Source organism: Coenobita brevimanus, chromosome 99 (assembly GCF_032717465.1).
Source record: "Coenobita brevimanus isolate Jiangsu-jjx chromosome 99, ASM3271746v2, whole genome shotgun sequence".
Lineage (NCBI taxonomy): Eukaryota > Metazoa > Arthropoda > Malacostraca > Decapoda > Coenobitidae > Coenobita > Coenobita brevimanus.
In genome coordinates, this window is record NC_137052.1 from 10,186,378 (window position 1) to 10,214,164 (window position 27,787).

The window sequence follows — 27,787 nt, forward strand, 5'->3', positions numbered from 1 at the left end:
CCGAGTCTGCAAGTGAAGCTCTCCCATGCAGTATGAGCCTGAGTGATAGTTTGGGGAAGAATCCTGATATCATGAATGATCTCCAGACTAAGCTTTCTCATCTACCACCCAAGGAAAGGCAGGAGTTTTCGGCATTACTGCAGGAGTACCCGCAAGTGTTCCGTGCTACTCCAGGAAGAACCACTGTGTTGATGCATGATGTCGATGTTGAAGACGCAAAGCCAATTAAATTGCATCCTTACCGTGTGAACCCAGTGAAAGTTCCTCTCATCCAGAAGGAGCTTGGCTACCTGTTGGACCACAAGATGATTGAGCCCTGTCAGAGCGAGTGGAGTTCTCCTGTCACTCTAGTCCCTAAGCCAGGTGGGTCACAGAGGCTTTGCATCGACTACAGACGTGTTAATCAGATAACTAAAACAGACACTTACCCTCTCTCTCGTGTAGAATATTGCATAGACAAGATCGGAAAGGCTAGGTACATAAGTAAGTTTGATTTATTAAAGGGATACTGGCAAGTACCTATGACTGAACGTGCTAGGGAGATCTCATGTTTTGTAACACTAGGAAAGGCTTTTGCATGTTCTGTAATGCCGTATGGTATGAAGAATGCACCAGCCACATTTCAGAAGCTCATGAATGTTGTAACAGAGGGTTTGGCAGGGTGTGTTGTTTATATTGATGATGTATTAATCTTCAGTGACAACTGGAAAGATCATCTATGCCATGTCAGTAAATTTCTTGACCGTTTAGTTCAGGCTAATCTTGTAGCTAATTTATCAAAGTGTGAGTTTGGTCAAGCTAAAGTTCAGTACCTTGGGTATGTAATTGGTGATGGACATGTTGCACCACCAGGAGCTAAGGTTCAGGTTATAAGTGATCTTCCCAGTCCTAAAAGTAGGAAAGAGCTACAAAGATTTTTGGGAATGGTAGGTTATTACAGGAGATTTGTTCTTAACTTTTCTATTCTTGTATCACCACTTACAGACCTACTGAAAAAGGGAGTTAAATTTGTCTGGACCGATAACTGTGAATCCTCTTTCAACAAACTTAAAGCTATTCTATTAAGTCAGCCAGTGCTCGCTACTCCAAATTTTGCTAAGCCTTTTAAGATGGCTGTTGATGCAAGTGATACAGGAGCTGGGGCTGTTTTGCTGCAAAAGGATGATCAGGGTATTGAACATCCTGTATCTTATTACAGTAAGAAGTTCACTCCACCTCAAAAGAACTACTCCACTATTGAGAAAGAGCTTTTGGCCTTGATTTTGGGTTTACAGCAGTTTTCATTTTATTTGTGTTCTGGTTTTGACCCCATAGTCATTTATACCGATCACAACCCACTGAAATTCCTTAGTAAGTTTAAAGATAAAAATCAGAGATTGACAAGATGGAGTCTACTTCTTCAGGAGTATTCATTAGACATACAACATGTCAAGGGGAAAGAAAATGTTATTGCAGATTGCTTATCTAGACTTTAGACAGATTGTTTTAGAGTAATAAGAAATTTCCTTTGTAAATTTCTTTTTTCTTTGTGGGGAGGTGTTACATAGCCTATGATTTCATCATCCTTTGTGTAATTTTGGCGCACAGTGTGCTGCATGTTTGATCACGAGCGTGTTCTGCCTCAGTCCCCCCCTTCTACCGTTATAGTAGAGTGAGTTGTCCTTTCTGTTATTCAGTGCGGGATTGTCGACCGTTTGTCCCCATCGCTTCATTTGCGCGTCCTTATTACAAGTTGTATCAGGCTCTGCTGGCCCCTATATAATGAGCTCAGTCTCTGCATCATTGCCACTTAGATCTGCTCCTCATTTTGTTCACATCTCTGTCCTCCCCTGTACAGATATTATTATTGTGAGTGCTCAAGAAATCTCCAAACATCTAGCAGCTGTGTGTAATTTGAGTATTACTGTTATTGCATTTTTTCTTGTACTGTATAGCATAAGTTTAATTTGTAGGCCTAGTGAAGTTTTTGTAATTTATGTAGGGTTCTTTGTCAGTCATTTTTGATAATAGTTTGTATCTGTAATTATTTATCTGGCATTCACTGAGTATTATCTGGTATCTCATTTTATCAGGGCTGACTTAGATAAATTTACTCTTGCTAATTTCGTGTTAATAGAGGCTATTGCAGTTAACCATATATTTAACCTGTTTTTGCCATTACATTATCCTTATGAGTCCTGAATGTTTTGTTGTTAATTTAAGCATTAAACTTTAACTTGTAATTTTACCTAACTCTTTTGTTTTGAACCTGGAACTTTACGGGACAGTAGTGACTCTTCGTATTCTCACTTAAAGTGTACATTATCTTTCTCTGTTCCGTAACAATATATATATATATATATATATATATATATATATATATATATATATATATATATATATATATATATATATATATATATATATATATATATATCCATCCATCCGTCTTTCCTTCCATCCTCTTCTGTCTTTCCTTCATTCTTTCCTTGTCCTTCTGCCTACGGGTGACTTTACACTCCCTCTTCTGTCTTTCCTTCATTCTTTCCTTTTCCTTCTGCCTGTGGGTGACTCTACACTGAGTGACAAGCCAAATGGTTTCCTGTACACCTGGAAACCATTTACTACGCTGGGTGGTACCCATATAACCAAATTTTGGCACCTGGTGGTTAAGTGGGTAAATATTGCGCTCCAGTTGGATTGAGCCGGTGAAGGTTTATATCCAAGGGATGGTTGGGGTTGATTGCTCATATAATGCCACTCAGGGATGAGTAAGGCTGGTCACTCTCATCTTAAATGTCGATTCCAACTGCCTAGCCCCGGGCTCCTACGCTCCTCGTGGGGCAATGTAGGATTGGATGATGGATATATATATATATATATATATATATATATATATATATATATATATATATATATATATATATATATATATATATATATATATATATATGTGTGTGTGTGTGTGTGTGTGTGTACATTGGAGTCTCTTTTATCCGAAAATCATGGGACATTCAAAGTTTCATTTAATCGATTTTTTTCGGTTAAAAGATACTGTAACAATATGTAGGATACAAGGGAACAGTATTGTACTCACCCATCACCCATTTCTGGCGACGTCTAGCCCACCACCACCACCAGCACACCAAAAACCACTCAACCATCACCAAAACACTTAATACACTTTAGTAACTACGTAGGTAACTGCACTTTTGTAACCGTAATAGAAATGGTCAACTTAAATAAATCTTCACTCAAATAAACTTAAATAAACCTTCACCAAAACAATTACGTAATTCACTGTATGCAGTTCAGACAAATAAAGTCTTAAACCTAATTGTTTTTTCATATTTTCTGTTTCCTTATTCAGTCATTTCCACATCATCCACATCATCTCCCACATCATCCAAAGCTTCCGAGGTGGTGGATGCAGGTGAAGGAGTGGGCAACTCGCTCTAGTGACTAGCGTAGCAACAATAAACTAACGCTAGTGGCGTGAAACAAGGCCGCCGTGTTTGAATTTTCGGATAAATTTCATATTTTTGCAGTTAATCGGAATAAGAACGTTTAGTAAAACTTACGGTTAATGGGATATTACGGTTAAACGAATTTCGGATAAAAGAGACTCCACTGTATATATATATATATATATATATATATATATGAGCCTCTGTGATACAGTGGTAGAGTGTGCGTTTTGCATGCTGGTGGACAAGGGTTCGCCTCCCGCCAGAGTCGTAAAAACTTTGGGAATCGTTCACCGAGCCACTTGCTACTTTGGCGGACATAAGGGGTGCTGTGGTTGAACCAGTGTCGCAAACTACTATGCTTGCACCCAATTGGCTTAAGGTGGGCCGATTACACTTGGTTCACAGACTACACACACATCCAAAGCCACTACAACACTACAATTACACTTACAAGCACTTCTCACCCTACATACAATCTCTACCAGACAGCCTAAGCCACTGGGTAGAGATACATTGGCTGTATCGTCCCTGCTTTGGTAGGGATAGGCCGGTCCTGCAGTGGACCTCAACGGCTGCTGCTGCTGCTGCTGATATATATATATATATATATATATATATATATATATATATATATATATATATATGGATGTATACATACAGAAATACACACATTGTATGCTAAAATGTATACATGTTACACACACACATGCACTAATGCTGACAATATTAACAACAACAGCAATTAATTGATCATCATTATCATCTAATCCTGTGTTACCCCATGAGGAGTGCAGTAGCCCGGGGCTAGGCTAGATTTTCCTGACATTTAAGATGAGAGTAACCAGCCTCACTCATCCTTGAATGGCATTCTGTAAACAATAAACCCCAACCATCCCTTGGATATAAACCTGCCCAGGCTCAATCCGATTGGAGCGCCTCAATTACCCACTGAACCACCAGGTGCCATAATTTGGTTATATTGTTACCACCCAGCATAGTAAATGGTTTCCTGGTGTATAGGAAACTATTTGGCTTGTCACTCAGTGTTGAGTCACCCTTCGACTGATGGAAGAGGAAAGAATGAAGGAAAGAAAGACAGAAGAGGAAGAAAGGAAAGACGGAAGGAAGAGAAGAAAGGGCAGTCACCCGAGAGTAGCACAACATCGAGTGAGTGAATGGTGAGCGCCCCCACCTATCACAATTAATTGATAATAATTACAATTATAATTAATAATAATAATAATAATAATAATAATAATAATAAAATAATGATGATGATGATAATAATAATAATAATAATAATAATAATAATAATAATAAAATAATGATGATGATGACAATAATAATAATAATAATAATAATAATTCATTCTTTCATTCATCACCCAATCCTACATTGCCCCATGAGAAGCGTATGAGCCCAGAGCTAGGCAAGTTGGTCCTGATATTTAACCCGCGGCGTCCTGTCGACGTGAATTAACGTCCACACGTTTTGTCACTGCCAATCCCGTTGACGTTCATAAACGCGAATCAATTGCAAGGTCCCTAATTTGCACAATTTTCAATTTTTGCGAGTGATTTTTGGTATGTATACATGGGACACCTTGCTTTACAAGATGCCAGGCAGGGACAATGCCTTACCCAGCATGATCTCCCCCCTCCTCAGCATGCCACTGTCTCAGCAATTCACCTGTTACCAGTGACCTGGCCAGTAAAGCCATGTCATGCCACGGTACAAAATTCAGGGCCAGAGTGATTCCCCAATCGATGACAATGTGGAGGACAAACTTTACATAGCATTAGAGGAAGAAACAGTCAGAAATGATGATCACGTAATGTCACCAAAAAAGGTCAGGTATGTTGATGTGTTTCATGAGTGAAACAATGCTTATATTCCCTATATTACTGTGTGAAAACCAATATTCTATCTTACTACATATAAATTCGTACCAAATAAATAAATAAATACCGTTTATGAGTGGTGTGGAATGGTTACACTCCCATAGAACTCGTTTTCTTTGGAGCCAGCCTGATAGAAACCACAGTAAGGTGAGCAGGTACTGCTACCTGTTTCGAGTATTTTAAACCTCAGGTGAGCGATTTCTCTATGATTTTTCGATGTTTCTCACCAAAAGCGGAGGTTTGAGCCAATTTTTTTTTTTTTTTACAAAAATGGTCGGGACTGGGGGGAGTCCGTGGTGGAAAAGTGGTCGGGATGGGGCGGGTTAAGATGAGAGTGACCAGCCTCACTCATCTCTGAGTGGTATTAGGTGAGCAATAAACCCCAACCATCCCTTGGATATAAGCCTTCACCTACTCAATCCGATTGGAGTGCCGTAATTACTCACTAAACCTCAGGCACCAAAATTTGGTTATATGGTTACCACCCGGCATAGTAAATGATTTCCTGGTGTACAGGAAACCATTTGGCTTGTCACTCAGTGTAGAGCCACCCATAGGAGGAAGGAAGAGGAAAGAATGAAGGAAAGAAAGACAGAAGAGGATGGAAGGAAAGAAGGATGGTGGAGAGGAAAGGGCAGTCACCCGAGAGCAGCACTACATCGAGAACGTAAGAACATAAGAAGAGAGGATAACTGCAGTAGGCCAGTAGGCCTATGCTAGGCAGCTCGTAGAAGAGTAACTAAACTACCAGAATAGGATAAAGACAGCAAAGAAGAAGGCTCTCCCCCGCCTTCCAAAACCTCCAGCAGAAGCCGGCAGGAAAAAGTCAGAAAGAACACCACGCAGTATAGAAAAACTGGATTGGATATTTTATAGGAAAGTGTGAAAGGAGAATGGAGACTATCGCAGTGTAACCTGAAAAGAAAAAAGTATGAATTAGTATTGGTTATAAGATTTTTTTTTTGTTCTATACCCACCTCTTATTGGTCATATGCTTATCTAGCCTGTGCTTAAACTCTCAAAGGAACAGGCAGAAACTACTTTACTAAGTAGCTTATTCCATTCGTCTACTCTCTATTACCAAACCAATTTCTACCTATTTCCTTATCGAAACGGAATTTTTCTAGTTTGAAACCATTACTTCTAGTTCTATCCTGTATTCGCACTTTAAGTACCTTGCTAAAATCTTCCTTATTTATACCATTCATCCACTTAAACACCTCAATTAAGTCTTCCCTTACTCTACGCCTCTCTAGTGAGTGCAGACTTAGTCTTTTCAGTCTGTCTTCGTACTACAGGTTCCGAACATCATATATCATTTTTGTCATTCTTCTCTGTACAGTTTCTAACAAGTTAATATCCACTCCATAGAAAGGACACCCAAATTGTACTGCGTAGTCTAAATATGGCTTTACTAATGCTAGAAAAAGTTGCAGTATTACTTTTGATAACCTGTTGGTCAAGCTTCTCGAAATAAATCCTAGGACCCTATTTGCATTATTTCTCGCATTAATACACTGTGGATGGTGAGCGCCCCCCACCTACCGCAATTAACAGATAATGAAAATTACAATTATTATTAATAACAATCTCTGTCTATCTACTGCCAGACGCCTTAATCCCTTATACGGGGTGGCCACAAAAAAATCGCCTCCACGTAACCCTGTTCCCAGTCATTTCACTGCTCTGCTCCCAGTTCACACACCCCTCTCTCACATACCTCTCCACTCCATCGCTACGTCTCATCCTTGGCCTTTCCCTCCCTCTCTCCACCCCCACCTCACTCACATACATTCTCCTCGTCAGTGTCTCACTCTCCATCCTCTCCAAATGGCCAAACCACCTCAGTGTGTTTCTCCTTACGCGTCCTATCACATCCACAGCCACACCACAACGCTCCTTCGCATCCTCATTTGTCAGTATGTCTCTCCATGTGACTCCACAGGCTCCTCTCAAATAACTCATTTCCACTGCTCTCACTCTTGACTTGTGTCCCTCCAGCAACGTCCAAGCTTCACTTCCATACGTTAGGGTTGGTATCACAATACTGTCAGGCAATAGCTTTTTCATTTCCATGCTTACTTCCCTTTTTCTTATCACTGCCTTCAAGGAACCAGCAACCTTTCTTCCTTGTTGTAACCTTTCAAGCACTTCACCCTCCAAACTTCCATCCTTACTCATCACACTACCCAAGTACGTAAACGTACTCACATTTTCCATTTCCTCATCATCTAACCTCACTGTACATTCACTGACTTCACCTCTCTCGAGTACCATAACTTTATTCTTCCCTATATTCACCTTTAGATTTCGTTTCTTACTCTCCCAAACTCATCCACCAAGCCTTGCAGCTCCCCTTCGTCTTCAGTTAACAACACAGTATCATCTGCAAACAACAGTGCAGGGAGTTTCCAAACACTGCCCTCCCTCATTAGGGCCACTCCAACATCTACTCCCCTACCTTGTACCTCATTTATAACCCCATCCATATACGAATTGAACAACCATGGAGACATGACACATAATCATAATCATAATAATAACAATAATAATAATAATAATAATAATAATAATAATAATGATGATGATAATAATAATAATAATAATAATAATAAAAATAATAATAATATAATGATGATGATGATGATAATAATAATAATAATAATAATAATAATAATAATAATATAATAATAATAATAATAATAATAATAATAATAATAGTAATAATAATAATAAATATAAATAATAATAATAATAATAATAATAATAATAATCTATCTATCTATCTATCTATTGCCAGACGCCTCAATTCCACACGGGGTGGCCACAAACAAATCGCCTCCACGTCGCCCTGTCCCCTGCCATTTCACTGCCCTGCTCCCAACTCACACACCCCTCTCTCATATACCTCTCCACTCCATCTCTCAATAATAATAATAATAATAATAATAATAATAATAATAATTAATGACATCATTATGACTGTAAGAAAATGTTCTGGAAAGAGGTGAAGAGAGTAAGACAGGGTGGAAGTGAGGTTAGCAGGGGTGTGAAAGATAAAAATGGTAAATTACTAGTGGAGAAAATAGAAAAAGCGAGCAGATAGAGAGAACAATTTAAGGAATTGTTGAACATAGAGGATGGAAGTAATGCGAGTATAAGTGGCTGGGGAATGGCTGGGAGAAGGAGGGAGGTGAGAAGACAGGAAGAAATCAGTAGGATTGAAGTTGTGGAAGCAATGAAGAAAGTTAATTTGGGGAAAGCCCCAGGAATTGATGGAGTGTGTGGTGAAATGCTGAAGCATGGGGGAGAGATAGTAGTAGAATGGATGTGGAAGATGTGCAGATTGGCCTGGGAGGAAGGTAGAGTCCCGGAGGATTGGAAGTCAGGTATAATTATTCCCTTGTACAAAGGAAAAGGGGAAAAAGAAGTGTGTGGTAATCATAGGGGCATTTGTCTGCTTAGTATAATAGGAAAAGTGTATGGTAGGATACTTGTTGACAGAGTTAGAGAAAGAACAGAGGAATTAGTTGGAGAAGAACAGGGAGGCTTTAGGAAGGGAAGAGGTTGTGTAGATCAGATATTCATTCTTAGATCTTTAGTGGAAAAGTTTCTAGAGAAGGGAAAGAAGTTGTATGCTGCTTTCATGGATTTGAAGAAAGCATATGACAGGGTGGATAGACAAGGATTGTGGAAAGTGTTAAGAATATATGGAGTAGATGGAAAGTTGTTGAATGCTGTGAAGAGTATGTATGATGATGCTAAGGGTGCAGTGCATGTGGATGGTGAACTAAGTGAATTTTTTTCTTTGGAGGTTGGGTTGAAACAGGGGTGTGTCATATCTCCATGGTTGTTCAATCTGTTCATGGATGGGGTAATAAAAGAGGTACAAGGTAGGGTAGTGGATGTTGGAGTACCCCTGGTGAGAGAGGATAGTGTTTGGAAACTCCCTGTACTGTTGTTTGCAGACGATCCTGTGTTGTTGAGTAAAGACGAAGGGGAGCTGCAAGGCTTGGTGGATGAGTTTGGGAGAGTGTGTAAGAAACGGAATCTAAAGGTGAATGTAGGGAAGAGTAAAGTGATGGTCTTTGAGAGAGGTAAAGTCAGTGAATGTACAGCGAGGTTGGATGGTGAGGAATTGGAAAATGTGAGTATGTTTAAGTACTTGGGTAGTGTGATGAGTAAGGATGGAGGTTTGGAGGGTGAAGTGCTTGAAAGGGTACAGCAGGGAAGAAAGGTTGCTGGTTCTTTGAGAGCAGTGATAAGAAACAGGGAAGTGAGCATGGAAGTGAAAAATTTACTACATGACAGTATTGTGATACCAGCTCTAACGCATGGAAGTGAAGCTTGGACGTTGTTGGAAGGACACGAGTCAAGAGTGAGAGCAGTGGAAATGAGTTATTTAAGAGGAGCCTGTGGAGTCACATGGAGAGACAGGCTGACGAATGAGGATATAAAGGAGCGTTGTGGTGTGGATGTGGATGTGATAGGAAGCGTTACGAGGAACACACTGAGGTGGTTTGGTCATGTGGAGAGGGTGGAGGGTGAAAGACTGACGAAGAGAGTGTATGTGAGTGAGGTGGAAGGGGGAAGAGGGAGGGGGAGGCCGAGGATGAGATGGAGGGATGGGGTGGAGAGGTATATGAGAGAGGGGTGTGTGAGTTGGGAGCAGGGCAGTGAAATGGCGGGGGACAGGGCGACGTGGAGGCGATTTGTTTGTGGCCACCCCAAACGGGATTGAGGCGTCTGGCAATAGATAGATAGATAGTTATGACCACAACTGTCATCAATATCAAAGGTCTTATACAATTAGGACTAACGATAATACACATCACGTCGAGTGTGTGTGTGTGTGTGTGTGTGTGTGTGTGTTGAATCACGTTGGATCATCTCCATGGGGGCGGGGGTCAATTTTTATTGTCCGTTGGTTTATGGTGAGAGCTTACAGTATTTCTATAGTTTCCTCTTGATGGCCAAATTGCTTAGTGAACGTGAAGCTTGGGATACGGGGAGGTCCCGAAGATACGAGCAGTTAGGTTCCATTTGGCTTATTCGTATGATGAATACTCGTATAAAGAAATATGTAACTAATGGTAAAATATTGAATGGGTTCAAGGACCCCATCAAAGGTAAGTTTTCAAGCTAAAATATACGATACCAAACGCAATAAACATAATACTGAAGTGTAGAGAAAGCAACTTGAAAGAGCAAACAATATGCAGAAAACATGACTGCACATTAATTATATAAAACATGCATAACACTAATCTATAGGTGGTAATATTGTGTTGGAGGTGGAAAGCTGGCCTGGCAGTCGCCAGCTGAGCAGCAGTGCCAGATTCCAGAACCTATATTATCATACCTGGCGGGTTATAATTATCGCTTTTTTATCAAAATTTTCGCACTCATAAACAAAGGCATTTCTTTATATAAATCAGTAATTACTGTGGAATTAATATATTTATATATGTAGTAAGAGTTACTAAATGCTACTGTTGTACTAGTCATACATAAACTTGTTAATTTTGCAATCCCCGATTTAGCAATCCCCGATTTATTTATCAGATTATGAGATTATGAAAGTTATTACATTATCGCATGCATGCTATCGCATATCGCAAGGTGTGCCAAAATATCACATTTTGCATTAAATATTGCACGTCCGGCAATGCTGCAGCTGAGCAGTCCCGCTATATCTCTCCAAGGTTGAGAGAAAACGGTGGTGACTGCATTTGCTGGGATGACTGAGTTAGAATCACCACACCTCGCCCCAGACTGAATGTTGTATCATTGGATTTTTGAGACTGTATATCGAAAACAGTCCCTAATTTACCCAGGTCGTATCATCGGTTTCTCGTATATCGATTGGTCGTTTAATGGGACCTACCTGTGCTCCTTGGTTCTGCTCTAGTGTGTTGGAGGCTTGGATAATTGCTGTCTCAAAACACGCTCTTCTTGTTTGGTTTGATTTTTCTAGCACTAGTTTAGTGCTGTTCGATTTCATGAGCTGATTGTGTTCATGGTGAACCACACATGCATTGTTAACCCCTATGCATCAGCTGATGTGTTATACCGTCATGATTTGGGGCGCGGAGCAACGCAAGTTGACGTATATAGCTGCAAGCATCTTCGTGCCACCCTTTGAACCCACGACCATTTTCTATGACAACCATAGGATAGGCAGGTACCCAAGGTACCCCACTGATGCATAGCTCAGTTTGTACACGGCACTGGTAGAGTGTAGAGTGATGTCTTCCTCATCCTCCTCATCCGATTCCACCCTCCCATGCACGGGGCCAATATTTTTTTTTTAATGTGAGGAAGAAGGAACCAAAGGCCACAAGCCCACAAAATTGTTCCTTCCAAGAGAAAAACAAAATACAAGAGAAAGCCAAATTCAAGATCCGATCATTTTGAGATGTCTGGACACATTGTGTTTGAAAGACTGGAGCTCATAGGAAGCAGGAAAATACAGACAGAGGGAGACAGTTCCAGAGCTGACCTGTTGCATAAGTGAAGGACTGGGAGTAATGGCTAACTCTTGCATTAGAGAGTTGGACAGAAAAGGGATGAGAGTTAGCTGCTAGACGGGTGCTACACGCCCGTCATAGAGGTGGAGGGATGCATGCAGACAGTTCAGAGGAGCAGTGACCATTGAAATAGTGATGGAAAAGAGATAAAGATGCAACAGTGCGGCGAAGAGACAGAGGTTGAAGGGAGTCAGTAAGGGGAGGAGAGTTAATGAGACAAAAAGCCTTTGATTCCACCCTATTGAAAAGAGCTGTTTGTGGGTAGCCTCCCCACACATGAGGGTTGTACTCCACACAGGGGCGGATAAAACACATGTATAGAGTCAACAATTGTGCAGGGGTAAAGAAGGAACAGAGTCGACTTAGCACAGCTAATCTCTTGGACGCAGATTTTGCAAGAGATGTAATATGATCTTTCCGAGATATGCCCCGAGTAAATGAAATCCCAAGCATGTTCAGTGATGATGCAGGATGAAGATGAATATATTAAATATTAGTGGGTATACCTGCAGAAGATTTTGTCGGGTTGATAGGTGCAAAAACTGAGTCTGATGCATTAAGAACAACCAGATTATTTTTACCCCAGTCAGAGATACGAGCCAAGTCAGACATTAGGTGTGCCATAGCTTCATCCCTTGTTTGCTGAAGTAACTGCTGGGGTGGACGTTGCAGGAACCGAATGGAAAGGTGAAGGATGGAGTCATCAACGTATGAGTGGATAGGGTTATATGTACAGCTTAGAAGGTCATCGTTGAATAAAAGGAAGAGAGTTGGTGATAGGACAGAGCCCTGAGGAACTACACTGTTAATAGATCTAGGAGAAGAACGATGGCTGTCTACAACAGCAGCTATAGAACAACCAGAAAGGAAGCTAGAAATGAAGGCACAGATAGAAGGATAGAAACCATAAGAGGGCAATTTGGATATTAAAGATTTATGCCAGACTCGATCGAAAACCTTTGAGATGTCAAGTGCAATGGCAAAGCTTTTGCCAAAGTCCTGAAAGGAGGATGACCAAGAGTCTGAAAGGTAGGTGAGAAGATCGCCAGTGGAGCGTCCCTGACGGAACCAATACTGACGATCAGAAAGAAGGTTGTGATAGGAAAGATGCTTCAAAATTTTTTTGTTAAGAATTGACTCAAAAACTTTTGAGATACAGGATGTTAAAGCAACTGGACGATAGTTAGAGGGTTGGGAATGGTCACCCTTCTTTGGGACTGGCCGAATGAAAGCAAACTTCCAGCAAAAAGGAAAGGTACAAGTTGACAGATTAAGGCAAAAGAGTTTGCCTAGGCAGGGTGTACTCACAGAAGCACAGTTCTTGAGAACAACAGGAGGGACTCCATCAGGCCCATATGACCTATCAGTATTGAGGCCTGTGAAGGCAAAAAATACATCAGCTGAAGAAAATTTAATGTCAGCCATGAGGAAGTCAGAGGGGGGAAGTGATGGAGGAACAGCACCAGAATCGTCTAAGGTGGAATTGGAGGAGAAAGTCTGAGCGAAGAGATCTGCTTTATCAGTAGAAGAAATGGCTACAGAGCCATCAGAGTAGAAAAGAGGAGGGAAGGATGATGAGGTAAAGTTGTTAGAAAGGTTTTTTGGCAAGGTGCCAGAAGGAGCGGGAAGAATTCGAGTTGGAGAGTTGAGAGCATTTAATACACATGAATTTTTTTTTTTAGCAGAGCGAAGAACAGACAGCACGATTCTGGGCAGAAACATATAGAAGATGTGATTCAGGGGCGGGTTGGCTCCGGTACCTTTTATAGGCCCTCTCCTTGTTGCGGACAGCATTAGAACAAGCGTGATTAAACCAAGGCTTTCTTGCATTAGTCAAAGGATATAAGAAAGGAATGTATGCTTCCATACCTGAGAGAATAACCTCTGTAATGAGCAAGGCACATTCAGATGGCTCCCGGCCATGGAAGCAATAATCATTCCATGGAAAATCAAAGAAGTACTGCCTGAGGGCCTCCCAATCTGCAGCTCCAAAGTGCCACAGACGACGTTTGTTTGGAGGGTCCACAGGCCATACCGGAGCGATGGGACATGTTAAGGTGATGAGGTTGTGATCAGAGGAGCCCAATGGAGAGGAAAGATTAACAGTGTACGTAGAGGGATTAGTTGTAAGGAAGAGGTTAAGTATGTTGGAGCTCTCTCGAAGGCGGTCAGGGATACAGGTAAGGTGCTGTACAAGCTGCTCTAGGTCATTATGGATAGAAAAGGTGTAGGCTTGTTCACCAGGTGGATCAGTGAAAGGAGATTGCATCATCAACTCCTGCGAAAGTTCTGCCCTTACCGCCAGGGAGAGGACTCAGTGACTGAGCAGATGTGTGGGAAATTGTAAATAGTAAGCAAGTATGCACGTGTTTTTTTTTTATTTTTTTTTATACGTAAGTGAAATGTAAGATATTATAAGTTTTATCTAGCAAGTCTAATGAAATAAGTGTTTTATAATAAGTTTTATAAGCTTATTGCAATATGTGATACTATTTATGGTTATCTGTGAAATTATTGGAAATACCTTGAGTAACACAATCTGGTACAATGAAAGAAAATCACGAGTGCACAGGAGAGAAAGAAAATGATCTGGTTGGCTGTAACTAATTGTTTTCCTTCGTTACTTAGAAAATAATGGTAAATAATTATGTGAGAATTAGTGTATTTGTGATGTGAAGTACAAAAAAATGTAAGTTGTGTATAACATTAGTAATATTTTCATGATGCCCCTGATTAGTAGAAATTAATCATACGGAGGGGGGGCTTTATTTTTTATATTGTTCTTTCCACATATATTTCTTTTAGAATGTATCGTGTGAACATGTAAAGAACTACATATATGCTGCACTATACTAGTGCAAGCACTAGAACCAGCTGAAACCAGTTTTTTTGTACCAAAATGAGCGTTATTCTTTTCTCTACATGCGAAGCTTCATAGCTTTTTCAACTTTCATAAGTTTCAACTCATACCTTTTTCAAAGCTAATTATAACTCCGGCAGTATTTGCAATTTGCAAACTGGCACTGATATTGCTAACGAGGTTACGAGAAGACGTGCTTACCTGATCACTCGTCCCACAAAGTACTGTTTCGCGCTATTGGTTGAGGGACGCTCTACGCTATACCTGCTATCTAGTGTGCCAGGGCCCAGACTGTCAGTGTTTTCGTCGGTATAAGTTTGAATTTGAGTCGGTGTTGCGCGCCGCTTTCCTAGCAGCATGTACCACATAAACCTGCAAACCGCCGCCGCGTTGATACGGTTCATTCAACCACGACTGGGTTCAACTAAATTCCAGTCTAACACCTATAACTTATACCAGCTATTTTGCATATATTGAATTACATAATGACCATGTGATAACCGTCATAAACTTGTAGCTGTATAGACTCAAATCATGTGTTATGAATAAGTAGTATATCTGGCTTGAATATTCGTATATTTTTCCTGTTTGTGTGTAAGCAAATCATATATGCTTCTAGGTGAAAAACTTTTGGGGGGATAATGAGTTTCTTGGGGGGCTAAGCTCCCCTATAGCCCCTCCGTGGCTACGGGCCTGTCAGTACAAGTATTTACCTCATACTCAACCATATTGCATGAAACAGCCAGAGCATTTACTTCTCAAAGTGCAATTACCTATAATCGTGATGTCAAGTGCAAATATAAGTGCCGTAGTAGAGGGAAATTATTATAATTGACGCAAGAAATGAGTACAGAAATTCCAAGAGCTATTCTTTTCTCACACACCTACGGGACACATTGGCACTATGAAACAGGTGGAAGACCCTATGGGGAGCCAAATGAACAGGGTGATAACTCATCCTTCCTACGGCAAGTAAGGAAAAGTCGAAGTATGAATGGAATTTTCCAGGGGGCCAGGCAATGTTACAATCACCACCCCTATCAGTGCTGCCAGTGCTAGCCAGCAAGTCCTAGGTTACTGGCAGTGGCACACACTCAGATAAGCCCACCAAAACACCGAAAGCCAGTCATCTTTAACTTGCCCTTACTCATCGACAGGAATACCTGGAGATGTGGGGTACTTTCAATTGAAAGAGGAAGAGTTGGTGAGTCTTAAGTATCTTCAATTTTTTCTCTAGCTATTATAGTTTGGCAGATATTACGGTTTGAAGTAAGGGTATTTTTTTCCAAATTCACAGAAATCCCCCGTAGGGAGGAGTTGGCGATGTTGGAAAAACCCCAGTGGGTGGGGGTTAAACATGTATATTTTCCAGTCCCGCCTGTGTTCTTTCACCCTTGTTTTTACACTGTCAGGTTTTGCTTATGCATACTTTTTTGCACTTGGCCGAACAGTCCAACGGACAATCAAAATTGTCGCTTCCATGGAGGTGATCCAACGTGCTTCAGCACACACACACACACACACACACACACTCGTCGTGATGTGTATTATACTTAGACCAATGATATAAGAGCTATGATATTAATGACAATTGTGGCCGTAATGATGTCATCAGTTATTATTATTATTATTATTATTATTATTATCAATTATAATTATTATTATAAATATTATCATTATTATTTGTGGTTTTGTTATTATAATGATCATTATTATTATTATAATAATAATTATTATTATTATAAATATTATCATTATTATTTGTGGTTTTGTTATTATAATGATCATTGTTATTATTATAATTATTATTATTATTATTATTATTATTATTATCAGTTTATTGCTGTTGTTGTTAATACTGTCAACATTAGTATAATATATGTGTGTGTGTGCCTGTGTGTGTATATCACAGGTCTGCAAAATGAACTTGTTCAAAATTCTCTTGATAATTTTATGTTAATCTTCATATTTGGGGGGTACTAATTCGAAATTTCATAACAGTTTTGTCCTATCACGTAAGATTTTCTTACAATATGACAATGAATTTACGAAAATACATATACGGCAGGACAAATAAAGTGTGTCTGCCACTTTATTTAACAAAAAGGATATGCAAAAATACAATCCAAAAGTAATAAAATACATACTTTATTCATTGCTAGGCTCAGTAACTTAACCCGTCACGTCCCGACCACTTTCGCACCTCCGACACCCCCCAGTCCCGACCATTTTTGGAAATTTTTTTTTTTGGCTAAAACCTCCGCTTTTGGTGAGAAGCATCGAAAATTCATAGAGAAATCGCTCACCTGAGGTTTAAAATACTCAATACAGGTAGGAGTACCTCCTTACCTTACAGGGTTTTCTATCAGGCTGGCTGCAAAGAAAACGAGTTCTGTGGGAGGATAACTATTCCACACCACTCCTAAACGGTATTTATTTATTTATTTGGTACGAATTTATATGTCGTATGAGAGTATATTGGTTTTCAAACAGTAATATAGGCATTATAAGCATTGTTTCACTCACTAACTCATCACCATACCTGACCTTCTTTTGCCACATTACCTGATCATCATTTCTGACTGTTTCTTCCTATAATGCTATGTAAACGTTGTCCTCCACATTGTCATCGATTGGGGAATCACTCTGGTCCTGAATGTCTTTATTGGGCAGGTTACTGGTAACAGGTGATTTGCCGAGACAATGGCTTGTGGGGGAGGGGGAGGTTATGCGGTGTAAGGCATTGTCCCTGCTTGGCATCTTGTAGAGGAATAGAGGAAGGTGTCCCGTGTATACTTACGAAAAATCACTCGCGAAAATTGAAAATTGTGCAAATTAGGGACCTTGCAATTGCAAAATGTACCAGTACGTCGACGGGACTGGCAAATGCAAAATGTTGCAACGTACCCATACGTCGATGGGACGTCTCGGGTTAAAATCTCTTCTTTCTCACTTCAAAACTATGCCTACAACTTTTCCATAGTATTTGGTGGTGTCTCTCGATGCAACATCCACCAATAGTCGGCCATCATACAGTGGAGTCTCTTTTATCTGAAAACTTGGGACTTTCAAAGTTTCGTTTAATTGATTTTTTCGGATAAAAGTTACTGTAATATGTAGGATAGAAGGGAACAGGCTCTGAGGAGGGTTTATCAGGGTCTGAGGAGGGTTTATCATGGCCTTGGCGGGTTTATCAGGGCCTGGGCGGGTTTACCAGGGCTTGGGCTGGTTTATCAGGGCTTGGGAGGGTTGTACTCACCCATCACCCATTTCTGGCGACGTTTATCCCACCAGCAGCAGCAGCAGCACCCCACAAGCCACTCAGCCATCACCAAAACACTTAATACACTGTAGTAACCACATATGTAACTGCACTTTTGTAACTGTAATAGAAACTCTCAACTTAAACAAATCTTCACTCAAATAAACTTAAACCTTCACCAAAACAATAACGTAATTCACTGTAAGCAATTCAAACAAATAACTTCTTAAACCTAATTGTTTTTCCATATTTTCTGTTTCCTTACTCAATCATTTCCACATCATCCACATCATTTCCCACATCATACAAATCTTCCGCAGTGGTGGATGGGGGCTGGCGCAACCAACGCTCACCCTAGTGACTAGTGGAGTAACTGTAAACTAATGCTAGTGGCGTAAAAAAAGTTCGCTGTTTGAATTTTCGGATGGAATTCAGATTTTTGCACTTAATCGAAATGAGAACGTTTTAGTAAAACTTACAGTTAATGGCATATAACGGTTAAAAGAATTTCGGAAAAAAGAGACTTCACTGTATTGAAATTCCATCTTCCCTGGTATCTTCTCTCCATCTCCTTAATATCTTCATGGAATCTTTCCCCTTGTTCTTCACTCACATCTCCTAGATTTTGCGGAAAGTAATCCAAATGTGCATGTACGAAATGAACTTTAACCCTTTTCCACCGGTTGATGTGTATGCATGACAGGATTCATGGTGCGCATGGCCGCTGGTTGCCTTGCTATACCGCACTCACCTTTACGCCACTGTTTGAGTGCGGGACCGTTTTCTGTGATACCTACGCGGTAGATAGGACCCACAGGTACCCCGCGTTTGGGTTGTTCAGCCTGTACTCGGCAGTGGTAGCGAGAGGAACCATGTCATCTTCCTCGACATCGTCCGATTCCGTAACACCGCGTGAAGGGCCGATCGCCTCATCGACCCCCACTAAAGTCATGCCCTTTGTGCCAGGGAAAGGGCTTAATGATAGTGCCATAGGACGTGCCCTAGACGAAACTGTGTCTTCTCGAACACTGAGTGAGAGTATATCGTCAGAGGGCAAACAAAGCTACCACGTGGAGAGTGAACTGTCTCGCCCTCCATCCCCTACTCGCTCTCTGATGCCAGAGAGGGCTCTCTGACTTCTATAGGAGGAAGGGAGAGCCTACAATAGCGATGATTTTGCTGATGAGGAGGCAGTAGATGACCCAAGATATCGGGAAAGTGGCTGTGGACTGGCGGACATCTGCGGAAAAAACGCCACAGAGCCATTTCCCCCACACTCTCACCACCTGCTCGCCGACGTATCTTTCTCCAGCGCTCCCCCACACCTCAGCCTACCACTTCAAGGGCAGAATCACCTCAACCAGGCCCTTCAGGAGTTGTACTGTCTGGACGGGAGCCACATGGTGATACACAGTGCTGAGTGTCTTCAGAGGAAAGCTCTGCATCAGGTGAGTCATCACCCACTTACTCCCCCACCTCTCCCTCTCCCTCACCCTCCCCCTCTCCTCCCCTCCCCCCTGCCCGTGCCCGTGCACGTGGTCGTGCATGAGTGCTTGGAAAACGCAGTGCACCTGCCAGACGGCCTGCTCTACCACGTGTGGGTAGAGTAGATATATTTGTGTGGGAGGATGGTTCCGGCTTTGAGCCGTCTGTGCCAGCATTTGATGAGGTGGGTGCAGGTGTGCAGGAGGATGCACTTCCCCCCAGGCCTTGGAAATCTATTCAAGGCAATTTTCACGACTGCAATTATGCAGTCCTTGGTGGATGAAATTAATTTTCATCAGGCCATGTGCATGCATTGGCTGGACGTACCTGCTAGCGAGAACACGCACATGCGTGAATGGATACCTGTAGAGGTGGGGGAGATGTTTGTGTGGCTTGCTCTGACCATGCTGATGGCGCACGTAAAAAAACATGTGCTTTACGACTTTTGGTCGGTGGATGAACTCGTTGGCACACCTGTCTTCGGAAAATACAAGGCCCGTGATAGGTACCTGCAATCCTGAGGTTCCTACATTTCAATCGAAATTACGGGCCTGCACCGAACGACAGGTTATGGAAAATAAGACCAATCCTGACAATGCTGAAAGAGTCATTCTCCAGGGTTTTCTGTCTGTTCCAGAAAGTGATTATTGACGAGTCGCTGGTGTTATTCAGGGGCAGGCTTGCAGTATGTGCCATCAAAGCGTCACAGATTTGGCCTGAAATTCTTTGTGCTGTGTAACTGTAAAATTGGATATGTGCTGGATGTAATAGTTTACTCGGCGACAGATGTTGATATACCTAGCGATGATCCTCATGGATTCTCTGCATCAGTAGTGAAAGTGCTGATGGAAAGCTATTTCAACAGGCACCACATTCTGTACACCGATAATTATTACAAAGCCCCGGCGTTGACAAAGTATTTGCTTGACCATGGTACTGGGTCCTGTGGAACTGTTAGGGCCAACAGAAAGAATTTCCCAGTATTTCCGGCAAATACTGAGAAAGGAGCCCTTCTGACAAAGAAATGTGGGAACATGCTAGCCCTTCTCTGGCATGATAAGAGATAGGTTAACATGTTGTCTACATTTCATAAGGGTGTGCTGGAGGATACTGGTAAAACAGACTACAGGACCAGGGAACCCGTGGTAAAGCCAGATGCAATCAATGATTACAATATCAACATGCAGCTGATTGATAAATCGGACATGCAAATTGGTGAGGTAGATTGCCTACACAAGTCCTGCAGTTGGTACAAGAAGGCGTTCTTACACCTTCTTGATATCACCGTCCTGAACAGTTTCATACCGTTCAAGAAGCTTGTAAGGAAACCTCTCTCTTTACGAGAGTTCGAGAGAGAGCTTGCACTCTAACTCCTTGAGCAATATTCACCTGCTCAGGTGACAGGTGCTAGGCGGGGGACAGCAGCTCCAGCTGACAGGCTCAGCTGTGCTGAGTATTTCCGTCGGCACACGATTGTGGAGATAGGGAGAACAGCAGCAGCTCGTCTGGCATACAGGCGGTGCCACGTCTGCTGCACAGCCAAACGCCGTCCCCCAGCACGAAAAGAGACCTCGTACCAATGTGCAGAATGCAAGGTCCCCGTATGCCCCAAATGCTTCTCAGAGCATCACTCCGAGCATGAGTGCTCAGTAGGTGTGTGGGGAAGTGTAAATAATGTACAGCAATGCAGAAGTTTGTGTATTTTCATAAATGAGTGAAAAGTGTGATAGTATGAGTGAAGTATAGTAAGTGCTAAGATGTAAGTCATTTATAATAAGTTCAACAAGTGCAAATAAGTTATTTATAGTAAGTGCAGTACAGAAATTGATACTGTGTATTGGATATTGGTTTGAAAATTATTGGAAATACTTTGCTTTTGCCTACGTGTTACCTGAAAGAAAACCACTTGTGAACGGGCCACAAAGAAAAATACCTGCTTGGCTATACCTAAATTATTTCACTCAATACTCAGGGAGATTGTGCCAAATATGAGCATCAGTGTATCTGTGATGTGACGTACAAATAATGTTAGTTGTGTGAAACACATCTATGATTTTCACTATAACCCTGAATAGTACAAAGTAGTATGATTTACAGTACAAATAATTACCTCATACTCTACCATAATGCATGAAAGAGCAATAACATTTACTTGTCAAAGTGTAATTATGCGTAATGGTGATGTACAGTGCTGTTCTAAGTGTCATAGTAAAGGAGAAATATGATTATTTACGAAAGAAATGAGAACAGAAAAACGAGGTAAAGGAGAAATATTCCTTACGGAAAAAGTGAGTACAGAAAAACGACGAGATATTTCCTTTCTCACACACCTACGGGGCATAGAGGCATTATGGAGCGGGCGGTAAATCCTTGGGTGAGCCACATGAACCGGGTGATGACTCATTCTCACGGCAGCTAGTAAGGAGCAGTGGAAAAAACGAGTGGAATCTTATGCATTCTTTCGAAGGACGCACGGGCAGTGTTACAATCACCAGGCAGTGCTGCCAACGCTAGCTGGCTGGGTTGAGGCCGCAGCCAGTGGCGGCTCTCGGAGGAGTGCGCCAAAACATGAAAAACCACTCGTCTTCAACTCATCCTTACTCATCGACGGGACCACCTAGAGACTTCGGGATACCATCACTGGAAAGACGAAGAGTTGTTGAGTCTGATGAACTTTCATTTGAATCTCTAGCTATTATAGTTTGTCAGATATGAGGGTTTGAAGTAAGGGTATTTTTTCCCAAAACTCTCGGAAATTGCCCGTAGGGAGGCATGTGCCGCAGCCGGGAATCCCCCAGCGGCTAAGGGTTACGACTCATGTTACATCCTAAGGTCTTGAACTTTTCCAGCATCCTTCCTACAATGTCTTTGTAGTATGGATCCTTGTAATTACCCCAAAAGTTCTTCATCACATCATTCAAGCCAATCCACATATCTTTTCAACATTGCTAAGAGAGTTTGCGAAGTTTTCATTCTTGACCACTTTCCTTATATTTGGCCCAACAAAAACATTCTTTAAGCTTGGCATCTCATAGACCAAGAAACTTGCTACACAAATACTTGAAACCCTCTCACTGTCGTGACAAAGCTTCTGCAAAATGCTTCATTAGGCCAAGTTTTATATGTAGTGGGGGCAAAAGAAACCATTTTGGATCCACCAAACTTTCTCGAAGAATGTTCTTTGTCCCTAGTGTACAGTAAGTGTACCCCCACATGGTCATTGTTTCTGAGACCAATGGAGGTTCCTGGCTGTACTATCACACTCACACAAGAAACAAGGAAACTTTGTGTAGCCTGGCTGTTGTCCAAACAGCATGCAAATTGTCTTAAAGTCCTCACAAATCATCCAGTTGTAATCTTTGAAATTGATCTTGTTTAAAAGTAACATCAAATACTCATATCTCTCCTTCATGATCACTGAGTGTCCAAGGGGAATTGAAGCATATTTGTTACCATTATGCAAAAGAACTGCTCTAAGACTTCTCTTTGAAGAGTCAATAAACAGTCTCCATTCATCATGTCTGTACCTAATGCCAAACTTTTCTTTTGGTCCTGATGGATTTTTACAATAAACCAAATCATTCTCCTGAGCAAAATAAGGAACAAACTTTTTTTCTCGGTTGCGATACCAACAGAATGATGTACCAGGAGATAAAAGATTTTTGGATATAAGTATGGAATCTAAAAGCTCTGCCGACTCCTTAGCAAGGCCTAAATCCCTCACTAGATCATTTAATTCATGCTGATGGAATACTTGATGTTCTTCATTTTTACAACCATAGTGGAAGTCTGCATCATCATTGCTATTACTGCTTTCTGGGTCAGAACTTAAGTGTATGTTTTCAAGGTTTTCTGATGGTAATGGGATTGCACATGTGGTCCATGGGCAAGAGATCGCAATAGAGATGGGAGAATTGGATAGAGGATGTTTTTTCCTACTCTTGGAACTGTGTTCTTGCACTTTACATGTGCAAAAGTAGCAGTCATCACTGTGATTTTTCAGTTCTGTCCGTATCATTGGAACACCTAAACGAAAACTTTTTTTTTCTTCACCTTTTGTCCATTGCCTTAGTTTTTTCAGCACAAACTGAGCAGACTTTATGGGGAGCCAATGTCTTGTCTTGGTCTCCAAGTTTCACTCCAAAATACGAGTATGCATAGTAAGATTTTGTTTTGACAAAGTCTGTAATGTTTCTTTGCTGTTTCCTAATAACAAATTTGCCACAAATGTAACAAAATCTGTCTGGGCTGGTTGCACATCTTCTGGTAGCCATCCTTGTTTCTAATTACTTTCAGGTCTGTAATGAAAGAGGTGGGGGATATATCGTGATATGAAAATCAGACAAAATAGCAAAACCAAAAAATCTCTTTAACCCGCCCCGTCCCGTCGACGTATGGGTACGTTGCAACGATTTGCATTTGCCAGTCCCATCGACGTATGGGTACGTTGCAACGATTTGCATTTGCCAGTCCCGGCGACGTACCGGTATGTCGTGCAATTGCAAGGTCCCTAATTTGCACAATTTTCAATTTTCGCGTGTGATTTTTTTTATGTATACACAGGACACCTTCCTGTATTCCTCTACAAGATGCCAAGCAGGGACAATGCCTTACACTGCATAACCTCCCCCCTCCCCCACTCACGCCATTATCTCGGCAATTCGCCTGTTACCAGTGCCTTGGCCAATAAAGACATTCAGGGCCAGAGTGATTCCCCAGTCGATGACAATGTGGAGGACACGGTTTACATAGCATTAGAGGAAGAAAGAGTCAGAAATGATGATCAGGTAATGTGGGAAAATAAAGGTCATGAATGGTGGTGAGTCAGTGAGTGAAACAATGCTTATAATGCCTATATTACTGTTTGAAAACCAATATACTCTTGTACTACATATAAATTCGTACCAAATAAATAAATAAATACCGTTTATGAGTGGATAAAATAGTTACCTTCCCATAGAACTCGTTTTCTTTGGTGCCAGCATGTTAGGAAACCCAGTCAGGTAAGGAGGAACTCTTACCTGGATTGAGTATTTTAAATCTCAGGTGAGCGATTTCTCTATGAATTTTCGATGTTTCTCACCAAAAGCGGAGGTTTTAGCCAAAAAAAAAAAAATCGAAAATACCTCGGGACTGGGGGATGTCGGAGGTGCGGAAAACCTCGGGACGTGACGGATTAAACTGTACGTGTTACAATAATTTCTTCATCATTTTTTAAATCAGCATGTGAAAATTGATAAAAATCAGGCAATAAATGTGAAACAATATTTTGGTTACAGACGCGTGTATTAGATAATGGCATACAACGTGTGTGTTCCTGTATGTATACATGCATATATATTTCTATGTACTTTTAGAATATACGGTAGGTACATGTGCATATATATATATATATATATATAGATAGATAGATAGATGTGTGTGTGTGTGTGTGTGTGTGTGTGTGTGTGTGTGTGTACATTTATTCGTGGGTATTCGGCATGAACTCTCCTTGATATCAAACATTCCCCCATGGAACCTCACAACCCACTTTCCTAATAATCCCTCATAGTTCGTGATTTGTCCAGGTAATCCTTTAATATCGGGATATGCCGCCGACATCTTAAGCTCCCCCCAACACCAAAAGTAAGAAGTATAAGGTTTCCACTTGGAACACTGTTCATTGAACTGAAAAAGCTTGTATAAGGCGAAACGTTGTTACCTTAATAAAGGCTTGTCTTCAGCACGGTGTTTACTGTATATTAAATTCTCTCGGCTTGTAGCCCCATCTCTCACATAACATCGCATATATTTATCAAAGAAACCGAAGTGCCTTAGGGAAATGTGCTTAATCCAGATTTATTTGGTATTATGATTGATGAAATTTGTTATCAGGTCCCACCGTGAGGAATCTAAAATACTCTGTCTATGCTGCCGATTGTGTAATATGGCACTCTTCCCTTGCTGCACAATTTTTGGCTGGGCAGATTCAAGCAACCCTTGATTCCGTAACCAGTGAGCTTTGCAGTGGAGATTTAGTGTTTTTTGTCCCTAAGTATTCCGCTGTAGTTTTAACGAGTCGTACCTTCGTGTTTGACTTTTGATGATCAGATGGGTATCTTTTCAAAATTCTGTAAAGTTTCAGGCCCCCATTTTGATCGCAGATTAAACTTGAAATATCATGTTAATAAACTGTCTCCTAGATGTGATAAACAGTATATGTCCTTCAGTAACTAGCAGGTACTACTGCATCCAATAGAAAATATTAATGTTGTCTATCTATCTATCCATCTATAGCCCGACGCCCTAATCCCGCAAAGGGTGGCAGCAGACAAAACGCCTCCAAGTCGCTCTGTCACCCACCATTTGACTACCCTCCCCCCAACCCACTCCCGCCTCCCCCATATACCTCTCAACCCCATCCCTCCACCTCATCCTCGGTATTCCCCTCCCTCTCCCTCCCTCCACCTCACCTACATACACCCTCTTAGTCAGTCTTTCATTCTCCATTCTCGCCACATGCACAAACCACCTCAGTGTATTTCTCAAAATCTTCTCAACCACATCCACATCCACCCCACAACGTTCTTTCACTTCTTCATTCGCCAACCTATCCCTCCATGTCACTCCACATGCTCCTCTAAAGTACCTCATTTCCACTGCTCTCACTCTTGGCTTGTTCCCCTCTTGCAAGGTCCATCCCTCGCTTCCATACGTCAGCTTAGGGATCACAATACTGTCATGCAGTGACTTCTTAACTTCCATACTCACCTCCCTATTTCTCATCACTGCTTTCAGTGAACCAACAACCTTCCTTCCCTGCTGTTCCCTTTCACGCACTTCATCCCCCAGGGTTCCATCCTTACTCATCACACTACCCAAGTACTTGAATGCACTCACATTCTCCATATCCTCGCCATCCAACCTCACCGTGCATTCTGTGACTTCATTCCTCTCAAACACAGTAACTTTATTCTTGTTTACATTAGCTTTCAGATTCCACTTCCTGCACACTGTCCCAAATTCATTCACTAAACCTTGCAACTCCCATTCATCTTCACTCAGCAATACTGTATCATCAGCAAACAACAACACGGAATCTTCCAAACCTCACCCTCATTCATTAGAGTCAGCCCCACATCCACTGCCCTACCTTGCACCTCTTTTACAGCGCCATCCATGTGAAACAGCCATGGAGACATCACACAACCCTGTTTCAGCTCCACACCGAGATCAAAGAACTCACTCAGCTCACCATGCACTCGCACCATAGCCCTAGCTCCTTCGTACATAATCTTCACAGCACTCAACAATTTCCCCTCCACTCCATATATTCTTAGTACCTTCCACATACCTAGTCTATCTATTCTGTCATAAACTTTCTCCAAGTCCATGAAGGCAGCATACACTTTCTTGCCCTTCTCTAATACTTCTCTAAACATCTTAGAACAAATATCTGATCTACACACCCTTTTCCCTTCCTAAATCCCCCTTGTTCTTCCCCAACTCACTTCTCTGTTATATGCCTAACCTTATAAATCAGTATTCTACCATATATTTTTCCAGTCACACTAAGAAGACAAATACCCCTATGGTTACCACATACTTCTCTCTCCCCTTTTCCTTTGTATAAAGGAACAATTATACCTGATTTCCAGTCCTCCGGAACCCTTCCCTCTTTCCAAGCCAATCTATATAACTTCCATATCGACTCCACTACTATCTCACTCCTATACCTCAGCATTTCACCACACACTTCATCAATTCCTGGTGACTTTCCCATCTTGATCTTCTTCATTGATTCCACTATTTCCACCCTACTGATCTCTTCCTGCCTCTTTTCATCTCTCATTCTCCCAGCCATTCCCCAACCACTTATACTCACACTGCTCTCACTCTCTACATTCAACAAATCCTCAAAGTGCTCCTTCCATCTTCTCAATTTCTATCTCTTCTCCACCAACAATCTATTATTCCTATCTTTCACTCCCCTACTATTTCCTCTTTCACACTGCCTTACTTTCTTTACCTCCTTCTAAAACAATTTCTTACCCTCCCTCCATTTCACACTCAGATTCCTCCCAAATTCTTCATCCACTTTCTTCTTACTCTTCTTCACCAATCTCTTCACCTCCCTTCTCCTGCTCACATATACCTGTCTCTTCTCTCTCTCATCTTCTCCCCTACCTCTACTCGCTGGCCATTCACTATATGCCTTCTTCTTTTGTTCCACAGCTCGTTTCACCTCATCATTCCACCATGCTGTCCCTTGCACACCCCTGCATCTCCTCACTCCACAAACCGCCTCACACGCTGCGCTT